The sequence below is a fragment of the Camellia sinensis genome, chromosome 6, assembly GCF_055761805.1.
Source record: "Camellia sinensis isolate YWXY chromosome 6, ASM5576180v1, whole genome shotgun sequence".
In the NCBI taxonomy this organism is placed as follows: Eukaryota; Viridiplantae; Streptophyta; class Magnoliopsida; order Ericales; family Theaceae; genus Camellia; species Camellia sinensis.
In genome coordinates this window covers 3602501-3617500 of record NC_138966.1, presented here as the reverse complement: position 1 = coordinate 3617500, position 15000 = coordinate 3602501, and positions in this window count along the sequence as shown.

Sequence of the window (15000 nt, the reverse complement as noted above, 5' to 3'; positions counted from 1 at the left end):
GCGAGTCGAAGACAACCTAAAGGCGATCACCCGAGGGACATGGAGGAATGCACCAGTGGAGTTCGCTGCACAGGCAGGGATCCGTCCAACTCGCACAAACCGAACACAACTCACGTGCCACGACGTACACTGTGCACCAGCCCCCCAAAACGAATCACCCCCCGAAGGACTAAGAAGCCCGACGAACGCGCGAAAACATTTAGAGAGGCCGAGCAAGCACCGGTTAGCGCGAATGAAAGTAACAAGCGCAACAGGCAACTTTCGAGGGACATACTTTTCGCAACAAGCTTCCACTAGGAAAGCATAGGCAACTCGTTCGAACGTCAAAGCCAACCAAATGGCAATTACCCGAGGGACACGCTTTTCGCAAGGCACCTTCCACTAGGGAAGCGCAGGCAACCCGAAGGCGAGTCGAAGACAACCCGAGGGACATGGAGGAATGCACCAGTGGAGTTCGCTGCACATGCAGGGATCCGTCCAACTCGCACAAACCGAACACAACTCACGCGCCACGACGTACACTGTGCACCAGCCCCCCAAAACGAATCACCCCCCGAAGGACTAAGAAGCCCGACGAACGCGCGAAAACATTTAGAGAGGCCGAGCAAGCACCGGTTAGCGCGAATGCAAATAACAAACGCAACAGGCAAATTTCGAGGGACATACTTTTCGCAACAAGCTTCCACTAGGAAAGCATAGGCAACTCGTTCGAACGTCAAAGCCAACCAAATGGCAATTACCCGAGGGACACGCTTTTCGCAAGGCACCTTCCACTAGGGAAGCGCAAGCAACCCGAAGGCGAGTCGAAGACAACCCGAGGGACATGGAGGAATGCACCAGTGGAGTTCGCTGCACAGGCAGGGATCCGTCCAACTCGCACAAACCGAACACAACTCACGCGCCACGACGTACACTGTGCACCAGCCCCCCAAAACGAATCACCCCCCGAAGGACCAAGAAGCCCGACGAACGCACGAAAACATTTAGAGAGGCCGAGCAAGCACCGGTTAGCGCGAATGCAAATAACAAACGCAACAGGCAACTTTCGAGGGACATACTTCTCGCAACAAGCTTCCACAAGGAAAGCACAGGCAACTCGTTCGCACGCCAAAGCCAACCAAATGGCAATTTAACCGAGGGACATGCATTTCGCATGGCAACTTGTACAATTACCCGAGGGACATGGCATGCTTGCCAAGGCCGTGGCTTGGCATGCTTGCCAAGGCCGTGGCATGACATGCTGCTGGCCAAGGCCGGGCATGCCATGCTGCTGGACAAGGCCGTGGCAAGGCATGCTGATGGCCGAGGCCGTGGCAAGGCATGCTGCTGGCCAAGGCGTTGGCATGGCATGCTGCTGCTGACCAAGGCTTGGGCTTGCCATGCTGCCGGCCAAGGCCGCGGCATGCCATGTTGCTGGCCAAGGCCGTGGCATGGCATGCTGCTGGCCAAGGCCGTGGCATGACATGCTGGCCAAGGCCGGGGCATGGCAAGCTGCTGGCCAAGGTCGTGGCATGGCACGCTGCTGGCCAAGGCCGGGGCATAGCACGCTGCTGGCCATGGCCGTGGCTTGGCAAGGTTGCCAAGGCCGGGGCATGGCGTGCTGCTGGCCAAGGCTTTGGCATGCCATGTTGCTGGCCAAGGCTGTGGCATGGCATGCTGCTGGCCAAGGCTGTGGCATGGCATGCTGCTGGCCAAGGCCGTGGCATGACATGCTGGCCAAGGCCGGGGCATGGCATGCTGCTGGCCAAGGTCGTGGCATGGCATGCTGCTGGCCAAGGCCGTGGCATGACATGCTTGCCAAGGCCAGGGCATGGCATGCTGCTGGCCAAGGCTTTGGCATGCCATGTTGCTGGCCAAGGCTGTGGCATGGCATGCTGCCCTAGGCCAACGTGCCACCGCCACCGCCGCGGGCCGCCACTCGACGCATCCCGTGCTTGGCTATGTAGTTTCGATGCCACAAGCCAATGCCACAAGCCAAGCGATGGCATGTGCCAAGCGCCCGCCTAGGCATAGGCGTGGCCTGTGGCCTGGCCATGCTGGCCAGCCTTAAGGGAGGTGCCCCCCCCTTATAATAGCCTGTTAAGCCCTTTTCAATCTGGCAGGAGGAAACATCAAGCATGTTCGAGGAGTCATAATGGGGTTTTTTTAAAAAGTAATGGTTTTTTGCCAAAACTTTCAACATGAAAGTTGTATGAAATAATTTAATACACCATAAAAAAAATTATAAAAAAATATTTGGCCACCGGAATATTTTATTTTAATTTATTTCAATTTTAATACTTAAAAAATAATAAAAATTACTAAAAATACTCAAAAAATTCTAGAAAAATTCCAACAATTATAAGATGAGGCACTAGTAATTATAGTAATTTTTTTAATTATTTTTTTATTTTTAATTTATTTTATTATAATTTTTATGAGTAAATAAATAATTAAAAAGCCCGACGAACGTGCAAAAACTCTTAGAGAAACCCAGCAAGCATCGGATAGCTCGAATGCAAATAACAAACGCAACAGGCAACTTCCGAGGGACATACTTTTCCCAACAAGCTTCCACTAGGGAAAGCACTAGCAACGTGTTCGCAAGTCAAAGGCAACCAAACCGGCTATTACCCGAGGGACAAGCATTTCGCAGGGCAACATATACGTAAGTCAAAGCCAAACCAAATGGCAATTACACGAGGGACAGGATTGCTTGCCAAGGGCGTGGCATGCGATGTTCTAGCCCAAGGCCAAGGCACGCCACGCTGCGGGACAAGGCCGTGGCAAGACATGCGGCTGGCCTTGGCCTTGGCATGGCATGCCGCCGGCTTTGGCTGGGCTGCGTTGGCCTTGCCATGGAATGTTGCTGGCTTCGGATGGGCTGCCTTGGCCTTGGCCTTGGCCGTGGCATGGCATGCTGCTGGCCTTGGCCTTGGCCTTGGCATGGCATGCTGCTGGCTTTGGCTGGGCTGCCTTGGCCGTGGCATGGCACGCTGCTGGCTTTGGCTGGGCTGCCTTGGCCGTGGCATGGCATGCTGCTGGCCTAGGCCTTGGCATGGCATGCTGCTGGCTTTGGCTGGGCTGCCTTGGCCGTCGCATGGCATGCTGCTGGCCTAGGCCTTGGCATGGCATGCTGCTGGCTTTGGCTGGCAGCCTTGGCCGTGGCATGGCATGCTGCTGGCCTTGGCCTTGGCATGGCATGCTGCTGGCTTTGGCTGGCCTGCCTTGGCCGTGGCATGGCATGCTGCTGGCCTTGGCCTTGGCATGGCATGCTGCTGGCTTTGGCTGGCCTGCCTTGGCCGTGGCATGGCATGCTGCTGGCCTAGGCCTTGGCATGGCATGCTGCTGGCTTTGGCTGGCCTGCCTTGGCCGTGGCATGGCATGCTGCTGGCCTAGGCATGGCATGGCATGCTGCTGGCTTTGGCTGGGCTGCCTTGGAGGTGGCATGGCATGCTGCTGGCCTTGGCCTTGATATGGCATGCTGCTGGCTTTGGCTGGGCTGCCTTGGCCGTGGCATGGCATGCTGCTGGCCTAGGCCTTGGCATGGCATGCTGCTGGCTTTGGCTGGGCTGCCTTGGCCTTGGCATGGCATGCTGCTGGCTTTGGCTGGCCTGCCTTGGCCGTGGCATGGCATGCTGCTGGCCTAGGCCATGGCATGGCATGCTGCTGGCTTTGGCTGGGCTGCCTTGGCCGTGGCATGGCATGCTGCTGCCCTTGGCCTTGATATGGCATGCTGCTGGCTTTGGCTGGGCTGCCTTGGCCGTGGCATGGCATGCTGCTGGCCTAGGCCTTGGCATGGCCTGCTGCTGGCTTTGGCTGGCCTGCGTTGGCCGTGGCATGGCATGCTGCTGGCCTAGGCCTTCGCATGGCATGCTGCTGGCTTTGGCTGGGCTGCCTTGGCCGTGGCATGGCATGCTGCTGGCCTTGGCCTTGGCATGGCATGCTGCTGGCTTTGGCTGGGCTGCCTTGGCCGTGGCATGGCATGCTGGTGGCCTAGGCCTTGGCATGGCATGCTGCTGGCTTTGGCTGGCCTGCCTTGGCCGTGGCATGGCATGCTGCTGGCCTAAGCCTTGGCATGGCATGCTGCTGGCTTTGGTTGGGCTGCCTTGGCCGTGGCATGGCATGCTGCTGGCCTTGGCCTTGGCATGGCATGCTGCTCGCTTTGGCTGGCCTGCCTTGGCCGTGGCATGGCATGCTGCTGGCCTAGGCCTTGGCATGGCATGCTGCTGGCTTTGGCAGGCCTGCCTTGGCCGTGGCATGGCATGCTGCTGGCCTTGGCCTTGGCATGGCATGCTGCTGGCTTTGGCTGGCCTGCCTTGGCCGTGGCATGGCATGCTGCTGGCGTAGGCCTTGGCATGGCATGCTGCTGGCTTTGGCTGGCCTGTTTTGGCCGTGGCATGGCATGCTGCTGGCCTAGGCCTTGGCATGGCATGCTGCTGGCTTTGGCTGGCCTGCCTTGGCCGTGGCATGGCATGCTGCTGGCCTAGGCCATGGCATGGCATGCTGCTGGCTTTGGCTGGGCTGCCTTGGCCGTGGCATGGCATGCTGCTGGCCTTGGCCTTGATATGGCATGCTGCTGGCTTTGGCTGGGCTGCCTTGGCCGTGGCATGGCATGCTGCTGGCCTAGGCCTTGGCATGGCATGCTGCTGGCTTTGGCTGGCCTGCCTTGGCCGTGGCATGGCATGCTGCTGGCCTTGGCCTTGGCATGGCATGCTGCTGGCTTTGGCTGGCCTGCCTTGGCCGTGGCATGGCATGCTGCTGGCCTAGGCCATGGCATGGCATGCTGCTGGCTTTGGCTGGGCTGCCTTGGCCGTGGCATGGCATGCTGCTGCCCTTGGCCGTGATATGGCATGCTGCTGGCTTTGGCTGGGCTGCCTTGGCCGTGGCATGGCATGCTGCTGGCCTAGGCCTTGGCATGGCATGCTGCTGGCTTTGGCTGGCCTGCCTTGGCCGTGGCATGGCATGCTGCTGGCCTAGGCCTTGGCATGGCATGCTGCTGGCTTTGGCTGGGCTGCCTTGGCCGTGGCATGGCATGCTGCTGGCCTTGGCCATGGCATGGCATGCTGCTGGCTTTGGCTGGGCTGCCTTGGCCGTGGCATGGCATGCTGGTGGCCTAGGCCTTGGCATGGCATGCTGCTGGCTTTGGCTGGCCTGCCTTGGCCGTGGCATGGCATGCTGCTGGCCTAGGCCTTGGCATGGCATGCTGCTGGCTTTGGTCGGGCTGCCTTGGCCGTGGCATGGCATGCTGCTGGCCTTGGCCTTGGCATGGCATGCTGCTGGCTTTGGCTGGCCTGCCTTGGCCGTGGCATGGCATGCTGCTGGCCTAGGCCTTGGCATGGCATGCTGCTGGCTTTGGCTGGGCTGCCTTGGCCGTGGCATGGCATGCTGCTGGCCTTGGCCTTGGCATGGCATGCTGCTGGCTTTGGCTGGGCTGCCTTGGCCGTGGCATGGCATGCTGCTGGCCATGGCCTTGGCATGGCATGCTGCTGGCTTTGGCTTGCCTGCCTTGGCCGTGGCATGGCATGCTGCTGGCCTAGGCCTTGGCATGGCATGCTGCTGGCTTTGGCTGGGCTGCCTTGGCCGGGGCATGGCATGCTGCTGGCCTTGGCCTTGGCATGGCATGCTGCTGGCTTTGGCTGGCCTGCCTTGGCCGTGGCATGGCATGCTGCTGGCGTAGGCCTTGGCATGGCATGCTGCTGGCTTTGGCTGGCCTGTTTTGGCCGTGGCATGGCATGCTGCTGGCCTAGGCCTTGGCATGGCATGCTGCTGGCTTTGGCTGGCCTGCCTTGGCCGTGGCATGGCATGCTGCTGGCCTAGGCCATGGCATGGCATGCTGCTGGCTTTGGCTGGGCTGCCTTGGCCGTGGCATGGCATGCTGCTGGCCTTGGCCTTGATATGGCATGCTGCTGGCTTTGGCTGGGCTGCCTTGGCCGTGGCATGGCATGCTGCTGGCCTAGGCCTTGGCATGGCATGCTGCTGGCTTTGGCTGGCCTGCCTTGGCCGTGGCATGGCATGCTGCTGGCCTTGGCCTTGGCATGGCATGCTGCTGGCTTTGGCTGGCCTGCCTTGGCCGTGGCATGGCATGCTGCTGGCCTAGGCCATGGCATGGCATGCTGCTGGCTTTGGCTGGGCTGCCTTGGCCGTGGCATGGCATGCTGCTGCCCTTGGCCGTGAGATGGCATGCTGCTGGCTTTGGCTGGGCTGCCTTGGCCGTGGCATGGCATGCTGCTGGCCTAGGCCTTGGCATGGCATGCTGCTGGCTTTGGCTGGCCTGCCTTGGCCGTGCCATGGCATGCTGCTGGCCTAGGCCTTGGCATGGCATGCTGCTGGCTTTGGCTGGGCTGCCTTGGCCGTGGCATGGCATGCTGCTGGCCTTGGCCATGGCATGGCATGCTGCTGGCTTTGGCTGGGCTGCCTTGGCCGTGGCATGGCATGCTGGTGGCCTAGGCCTTGGCATGGCATGCTGCTGGCTTTGGCTGGCCTGCCTTGGCCGTGGCATGGCATGCTGCTGGCCTAGGCCTTGGCATGGCATGCTGCTGGCTTTGGTCGGGCTGCCTTGGCCGTGGCATGGCATGCTGCTGGCCTTGGCCTTGGCATGGCATGCTGCTGGCTTTGGCTGGCCTGCCTTGGCCGTGGCATGGCATGCTGCTGGCCTAGGCCTTGGCATGGCATGCTGCTGGCTTTGGCTGGGCTGCCTTGGCCGTGGCATGGCATGCTGCTGGCCTAGGCCTTGGCATGGCATGCTGCTGGCTTTGGTTGGGCTGCCTTGGCCGTGGCATGGCATGCTGCTGGCCTTGGCCTTGGCATGGCATGCTGCTGGCTTTGGCTGGCCTGCCTTGGCCGTGGCATGGCATGCTGCTGGCCTAGGCCTTGGCATGGCATGCTGCTGGCTTTGGCTGGGCTGCCTTGGCCGTGGCATGGCATGCTGCTGGCCTTGGCCTTGGCATGGCATGCTGCTGGCCTTGGCCTTGGCATGGCATGGCATGCTGCTGGCCTAGGCCTTGGCATGGCATGCTGCTGGCTTTGGCTGGGCTGCCTTGGCCGTGGCATGGCATGCTGCTGGCCTTGGCCATGGCATGGCATGCTGCTGGCTTTGGCTGGGCTGCCTTGGCCGTGGCATGGCATGCTGGTGGCCTAGGCCTTGGCATGGCATGCTGCTGGCTTTGGCTGGCCTGCCTTGGCCGTGGCATGGCATGCTGCTGGCCTAGCCCTTGGCATGGCATGCTGCTGGCTTTGGCTGGGCTGCCTTGGCCGTGGCATGGCATGCTGCTGGCCTTGGCCTTGGCATGGCATGCTGCTGGCTTTGGCTGGGCTGCCTTGGCCGTGGCATGGCATGCTGCTGGCCATGGCCTTGGCATGGCATGCTGCTGGCTTTGGCTTGCCTGCCTTGGCCGTGGCATGGCATGCTGCTGGCCTAGGCCTTGGCATGGCATGCTGCTGGCTTTGGCTGGGCTGCCTTGGCCGTGGCATGGCATGCTGCTGGCCTTGGCCTTGGCATGGCATGCTGCTGGCTTTGGCTGGCCTGCCTTGGCCGTGGCATGGCATGCTGGTGGCCTAGGCCTTGGCATGGCATGCTGCTGGCTTTGGCTGGCCTGCCTTGGCCGTGGCATGGCATGCTGCTGGCCTAGGCCTTGGCATGGCATGCTGCTGGCTTTGGTTGGGCTGCCTTGGCCGTGGCATGGCATGCTGCTGGCCTTGGCCTTGGCATGGCATGCTGCTGGCTTTGGCTGGCCTGCCTTGGCCGTGGCATGGCATGCTGCTGGCCTAGGCCTTGGCATGGCATGCTGCTGGCTTTGGCTGGGCTGCCTTGGCCGTGGCATGGCATGCTGCTGGCCTTGGCCTTGGCATGGCATGCTGCTGGCTTTGGCTGGGCTGCCTTGGCCGTGGCATGGCATGCTGCTGGCCATGGCCTTGGCATGGCATGCTGCTGGCTTTGGCTCGCCTGCCTTGGCCGTGGCATGGCATGCTGCTGGCCTAGGCCTTGGCATGGCATGCTGCTGGCTTTGGCTGGGCTGCCTTGGCCGTGGCATGGCATGCTGCTGGCCTTGGCCTTGGCATGGCATGCTGCTGGCTTTGGCTGGCCTGCCTTGGCCGTGGCATGGCATGCTGCTGGCCTAGGCCTTGGCATGGCATGCTGGTGGCTTTGGCTGGGCTGCCTTGGCCGTGGCATGGCATGCTGCTGGCCTTGGCCTTGGCATGGCATGCTGCTGGCTTTGGCTGGGCTGCCTTGGCCGTGGCATGGCATGCTGCTGGCCATGGCCTTGGCATGGCATGCTGCTGGCTTTGGCTGGCCTGCCTTGGCCGTGGCATGGCATGCTGCTGGCCTAGGCCTTGGCATGGCATGCTGCTGGCTTTGGCTGGGCTGCCTTGGCCGTGGCATGGCATGCTGCTGGCCATGGCCTTGGCATGGCATGCTGCTGGCTTTGGCTCGCCTGCCTTGGCCGTGGCATGGCATGCTGCTGGCCTAGGCCTTGGCATGGCATGCTGCTGGCTTTGGCTGGGCTGCCTTGGCCGTGGCATGGCATGCTGCTGGCCTTGGCCTTGGCATGGCATGCTGCTGGCTTTGGCTGGCCTGCCTTGGCCGTGGCATGGCATGCTGCTGGCCTAGGCCTTGGCATGGCATGCTGCTGGCTTTGGCTGGGCTGCCTTGGCCGTGGCATGGCATGCTGCTGGCCTTGGCCTTGGCATGGCATGCTGCTGGCTTTGGCTTGCCTGCCTTGGCCGTGGCATGGCATGCTGCTGGCCTAGGCCTTGGCATGGCATGCTGCTGGCTTTGGCTGGGCTGCCTTGGCCGTGGCATGGCATGCTGCTGGCCTTGGCCTTGGCTTGGCATGCTGCTGGCTTTGGCTGGGCTGCCTTGGCCGTGGCATGGCATGCTGCTGGCCTTGGCCTTGGCATGGCATGCTGCTGGCTTTGGCTGGCCTGCCTTGGCCGTGGCATGGCATGCTGCTGGCCTTGGCATGGCATGCTGCTGGCTTTGGCTGGGCTGCCTTCGCCGTGGCATGCCATGCTGCTGGCCTTGGCCTTGGGGCTGGGCTGCCTTGGCTGCGGTTCTTATCACTAGACGTGCGTTGCGTGCGAAGGCGTGCAAAGGCGTGCAAAGGCGTGCGCGACCATGCGCGCAACACGCGCACCGTGGTCAAAAGACCACGCGCGCGGTATTCGCACAGGCCACGCTGCCCACGCCGCGGGCATGCCAGGCCGCCCAGGCCGTGCGCATGCCATGCCGTGCTGCCCAGGCCGGCTGCATGCCAGGCCGCCCAGGCCGTGCGCATGCCATGCCGTGCTGCCCACGCCGCGGGCATGCCAGGCCGGCTGCATGCCAGGCCGCCCAGGCCGTGCGCATGCCATGCCGTGCTGCCCATGCCGCGCGCATGCCAGGCCGCCCACGCCCGCGCGCATGCCACGCCATGCTGCCCAAGGCCGCGCCCAGGCCGCGCAAGGCCGCGCCCAGGCCGCCCAAGGCCGCGCCCAGGCCGCGCAAGGCCGCGCCCAGGCCGCCCAAGGCCGCGCCCAGGCCGCGCAAGGCCGCGCCCAGGCCGCCCAAGGCCGCGCCCAGGCCGCGCAAGGCCGCCCAAGGCCGCGGTCCAGGCCGCCCAAGGCCGCGGCCGAGCCGCCCCAGGCCGCAGCCCAGGCCGCGGTCGAGCCGCAGTGCATGTAACCCAAGGCCGCAGCCCTGGCCGCGCCCAACATGGGGCGTACCTGCCACTGCCTTGCCCTGGGCAAGGGAGGTGCCCCCCCCTTATAATAGCCTGTTAAGCCCTTTTCAATCTGGCAGGAGGAAACATCAAGCATGTTCGAGGAGTCATAATCGGGTTTTTTTAAAAAGTAATGGTTTTTTGCCAAAACTTTCAACATGAAAGTTGTAGGAAATAATTTAATACACCATAAAAAAAATTAAAAAAAATTTTTTTACAGAAAATATTTTATTTTAATTTATTTCGATATTAATACTTAAAAAATAATAAAAATTAATAAAAATAGTCAAAAAATTATGGAAAAATTCCCATAATTAAAGGATGATTCACTAGTAATTATAGAAATTATTAAATTATTTTTTTCATTTTTTTTATTTTATTTTGATTTTTTTATGCCAAATAAGGGCTTTAAAAATTCGAAAAGCTCCAGAAAAATTGCAAAAAAATAGGGAATGACATTTAAAATTGATTGTAGTGCATTTTTAATTGTGTTGCACGGTTTGGGTAAGATTATAAAAGAATCATGTTCAAAAAGATCGATCGAGGCGGTGGCACGCCATGGCCTTGGCCTTGGCCTTGGCCTTTGCCCGCGGCCTTGGCCTTTGCCTTGGCCTTGGCCATGCCTTGCACAGGGACTTGGCCTTGCCCACTGCCTTGGCCTTGGCTTTGGCCTTGGCCTTGGCATGGCATGGCATGCTCGCCGAGGCCGTGGCATGCCTTGCTGCTAGCCAAGGCCGTGGCGTGGCATGCTCGCCCAGCCCGTGGCATGCCGTGCTCGCCCAGCCCGTGGCACGCCATGTTGGCCCAAGGCATTGGCATGGCATGCCGGCCAAGGCATGCTGGCCAACGCTGCACAAGGCGGTGCCATGGCATGGCATGCTGACCAAGACCGTGCCATGGCATGCTGGGCGAGGCCGGGGCATGGCATGCTGGCCGAGGCCGTGGCTTGCCATGCCGCCACGGCCGTGGCATGCCGGGCAACGGACCGGCATGGCCCAGCCCGTGGCACGCCATGTTGGCCCAAGGCATTGGCATGGCATGCCGGCCAAGGCATGCTGGCCAACGCTGCGGCACGGCGTGCTGGACAAGGCGGTGCCATGGCATGGCATGCTGACCAAGACAGTGCCATGGCATGCTGGGCGAGGCCGGGGCATGGCATGCTGGCCGAGGCCGTGGCTTGCCATGCCGCCACGGCCGTGGCATGCCGGGCAACGGACCGGCATGGCCCAGCCCGTGGCACGCCATGTTGGCCCAAGGCATTGGCATGGCATGCCGGCCAAGGCATGCTGGCCAACGCTGCGGCACGGCGTGCTGGACAAGGCGGTGCCATGGCATGGCATGCTGACCAAGACAGTGCCATGGCATGCTGGCCGAGGCCGTGGCATGGCATGCTGGCCGAGGCCGTGGCTTGCCATGCCGCCACGGCCGTGGCATGCTGGGCAACGGACCGGCATGGCATGCTGGCCGTGGCGGTGGCACGACATGCTGGCCAAGGCAGTGGCATGGCATGTAGGCCAAGGCTAAGGCATGGCACGCTGTGGCATGGCACGCTGGCCAAGGCAGTCGCAAGGCATGCGGGCCGAGCCCGCGGCACGGCCCGCTGGGCAACGCGGTGGCATGGCATGCTGGGCAACACCGTGGCAAGGCATGCGGGCCGAGGCCTTGGCATGGCATGCTGGCCGAGGCCGTGGCATGGCATGCGGGCCGAGGCCGTGGCATGGCATGGCATGCGGGCCGAGGCCGTGGCATGGCATGCGGGCCGAGGCCGTGGCGTGGCATGGCATGGCATGTTGGGCAACGCCGTGGCAAGACATGCGGGCCGAGGCCGTGGCATGGCATGTTGGGCAACGCCCTGGCAAGCCATGCGGGCCGAGGCCGTGGCGTGGCATGTTGGCCAAGGCTAAGGCATGGCACGCCGGGCAACGCGGTGCATTGGCATGCTGGGCAGCGCGGTGGCAAGGCATGGGGGCCGAGGCCGTGGCATGGCATGTTGGGCAACGCCGTGGCAAGACATGCGGGCCGAGGCCGTGGCATGGCATGCGGGCCGAGGCCGTGGCACGACATGTTGGCCAAGGCTAAGGCATGGCACGCCGGGCAACGCGTTGGCATGGCATGCTGGGCAACGCGGTGGCAAGGCATGCGGGCCGAGGCCGTGGCATGGCATGTTGGGCAACGCCGTAGAAGGGCATGCGGGCCGAGGCCGTGGCATGGCATGCGGGCCGAGGCCGTGGCATGGCATGTTGGGCGACGCCGTAGCAAGGCATGCGGGCCGAGGCCGTGGCATGTCATGCGGGCCGAGGCCGTGGCATGGCATGCGGGCCGAGGCCGTGGCATGGCATGTTGGCCGAGGCCGTGGCAAGGCATGCGGGCCGAGGCCGTGGCATGGCATGTTTGGCAACGCCGTGGCAAGACATGCGGGCCGTGGCATGGCATGGCATGCGGGCCGAGGCCGTGGCACGACATGTTGGCCAAGGCTAAGGCATGGCACGCCGGGCAACGCGGTGGCATGGCACGCCGGGCAACGCGGTGGCAAGGCATGCGGGCCGGGGCCGTGGCATGGCATGTTGGGCGACGCCGTAGCAAGGCATGCGGTCCGAGGCCGTGGCATGTCATGCGGGCCGAGGCCATGGCATGGCATTCGGGCCGAGGCCGTGGCATGGCATGTTGGGCGACGCCGTAGCAAGGCATGCGGGCCGAGGCCGTGGCATGTCTTGCGAGCCGAGGCCGTGGCATGGCATGCGGGCCGAGGCCGTGGCATGGCAAGTTGGGCGACGTCGTGGCAAGGCATGCGGGCCGAGGCCGTGGCATGTCACGCGGGCCGAGGCCGTGGCATGGCATGCGGGCAGAGGCCGTGGCATGGCATGTTGGGCGACGCCGTCGCAAGGCATGCGGGCCGAGGCCGTGGCATGGCATGCGGGCCGAGGCCGTGGCATGGCATGTTGGGCGACGCCGTAGCAAGGCATGCGGGCCGAGGCCGTGGCATGTCATGGCATGTTGGGCGACGCCGTAGCAAGGCATGCGGGCCGAGGCCGTGGCATGGCATGTTTGGCAACGCCGTGGCAAGACATGAGGGCCGTGGCATGGCATGGCATGCGGGCCGAGGCCGTGGCACGACATGTTGGCCAAGGCTAAGGCATGGCACGCCGGGCAACGCGGTGGCATGGCATGCGGGCCGGGACCGTGGCATGGCATGTTGGCCAACGTCGTAGCAAGGCATGCGGGCCGAGGCCGAGGCCGTGGCACGGCATGCGGGCCGAGGCTGTGGCATGGCATGTTGGGCGACGCCGTAGCAAGGCATGCGGTCCGAGGCCGTGGCATGTCATGCGGGCCGAGGCCGTGGCATGGCATGCGGGCCGAGGCCGTGGCATGGCATGTTGGGCGACGCCGTAGCAAGGCATGCGGGCCGAGGCCGTGCCGTGGCATGCGGGCCGAGGCCGTGGCATGGCATGCGGGCCGAGGCCGTGGCATGGCATGTTGGGCGACGCCGTAGCAAGGCATGCGGTCCGAGGCCGTGGCCTGTCATGCGGGCCGAGGCCGTGGCATGGCATGCGGGCCGAGGCCGTGGCATGGCATGCGGGCCGAGGCCGTGGCATGGCATGTTGGGCGACGCCGTAGCATGGCATGCGGGCCGAGGCCGTGGCATGTCATGCGCGCCGAGGCCGTGGCATGGCATGCGGGCCGAGGCCGTGGCATGGCAAGTTGGGCGACGTCGTGGCAAGGCATGCGGGCCGAGGCCGTGGCATGGCATGCGGGCCGAGGCCGTGGCTAGGCATGTTGGGCGACGCCGTAGCAAGGCATGCGGGCCGAGGCCGTGGCATGTCATGCGGGCCGAGGCCGTGGCATGGCATGCGGGCCGAGGCCGTGGCATGGCATGTTGGGCGACGCCGTAGCAAGGCATGCGGTCCGAGGCCGTGGCATGTCATGCGGGCCGAGGCCGTGGCATGGCATGCGGGCCGAGGCCGTGGCATGGCATGTTGGGCGACGCCGTAGCAAGGCATGCGGTCCGAGGCCGTGGCATGTCATGCGGGCCGAGGCCGTGGCATGGCATGCGGGCCGAGGCCGTGGCATGGCATGTTGGGCGACGCCGTAGCAAGGCATGCGGGCCGAGGCCGTGCCGTGGCGTGCGGGCCGAGGCCGTGGCATGGCATGTTGGGCGACGCCGTAGCAAGGCATGCGGTCCGAGGCCGTGGCATGTCATGCGGGCCGAGGCCGTGGCATGGCATGCGGGCCGAGGCCGTGGCATGGCATGTTGGGCGACGCCGTAGCAAGGCATGCGGGCCGAGGCCGTGCCGTGGCATGCGGGCCGAGGCCGTGGCATGGCATGTTGGGCGACGCCGTAGCAAGGCATGCGGTCCGAGGCCGTGGCATGTCATGCGGGCCGAGGCCGTGGCATGGCATGCGGGCCGAGGCCGTGGCATGGCATGTTGGGCGACGCCGTAGCAAGGCATGCGGGCCGAGGCCGTGGCATGTCATGCGGGCCGAGGCCGTGGCATGGCATGCGGGCCGAGGCCGTGGCATGGCATGCGGGCCGAGGCCGTGGCATGGCAAGTTGGGCGGCGTCGTGGCAAGGCATGCTGGCCGAGGCCGTGGCATGTCATGCGGGCCGAGGCCGTGGCATGGCATGCGGGCCGAGGCCGTGGCAAGGCATGTTGGGCGACGCCGTAGCAAGGCATGCGGGCCGAGGCCGTGGCATGTCATGCGGGCCGAGGCCGTGGCACGTCATGCGGGCCGAGGCCGTGGCACGTCATGCGGGCCGAGGCCGTGGCATGGCATGTTTGGCCACGCCGTGGCAAGACATGCGGGCCGTGGCATGGCATGGCATGCGGGCCGAGGCCGTGGCTCGACATGTTGGCCAAGGCTAAGGCATGGCACGCCGGGCAACGCGGTGGCATGGCATGCTGGGCAACGCGGTGGCAAGGCATGCGGGCCGAGGCCGTGGCATGGCATGTTGGGCAACGCCGCAGCAAGGCATGCGGGCCGAGGCCGTGGCATGGCATGCGGGCCGAGGCCGTGGCATGGCATGCGGGCCGAGGCCGTGGCATGGCATGTTGGACGACGCCGTAGCAAGGCATGCGGTCGGAGGCCGTGGCATGTCATGCGGGCCGAGGCCGTGGCATGGCATGCGGGCCGAGGCCGTGGCATGGCATGTTGGGCGACGCCGTAGCAAGGCATGCGGGCCGAGGCCGTGCCGTGGCATGCGGGCCGAGGCCGTGGCATGGCATGTTGGGCGACGCCGTAGCAAGGCATGCGGTCCGAGGCCGTGGCATGTCATGCGGGCCGAGGCCGTGGCATGGCATGCGGGCCGAGGCCGTGGCATGGC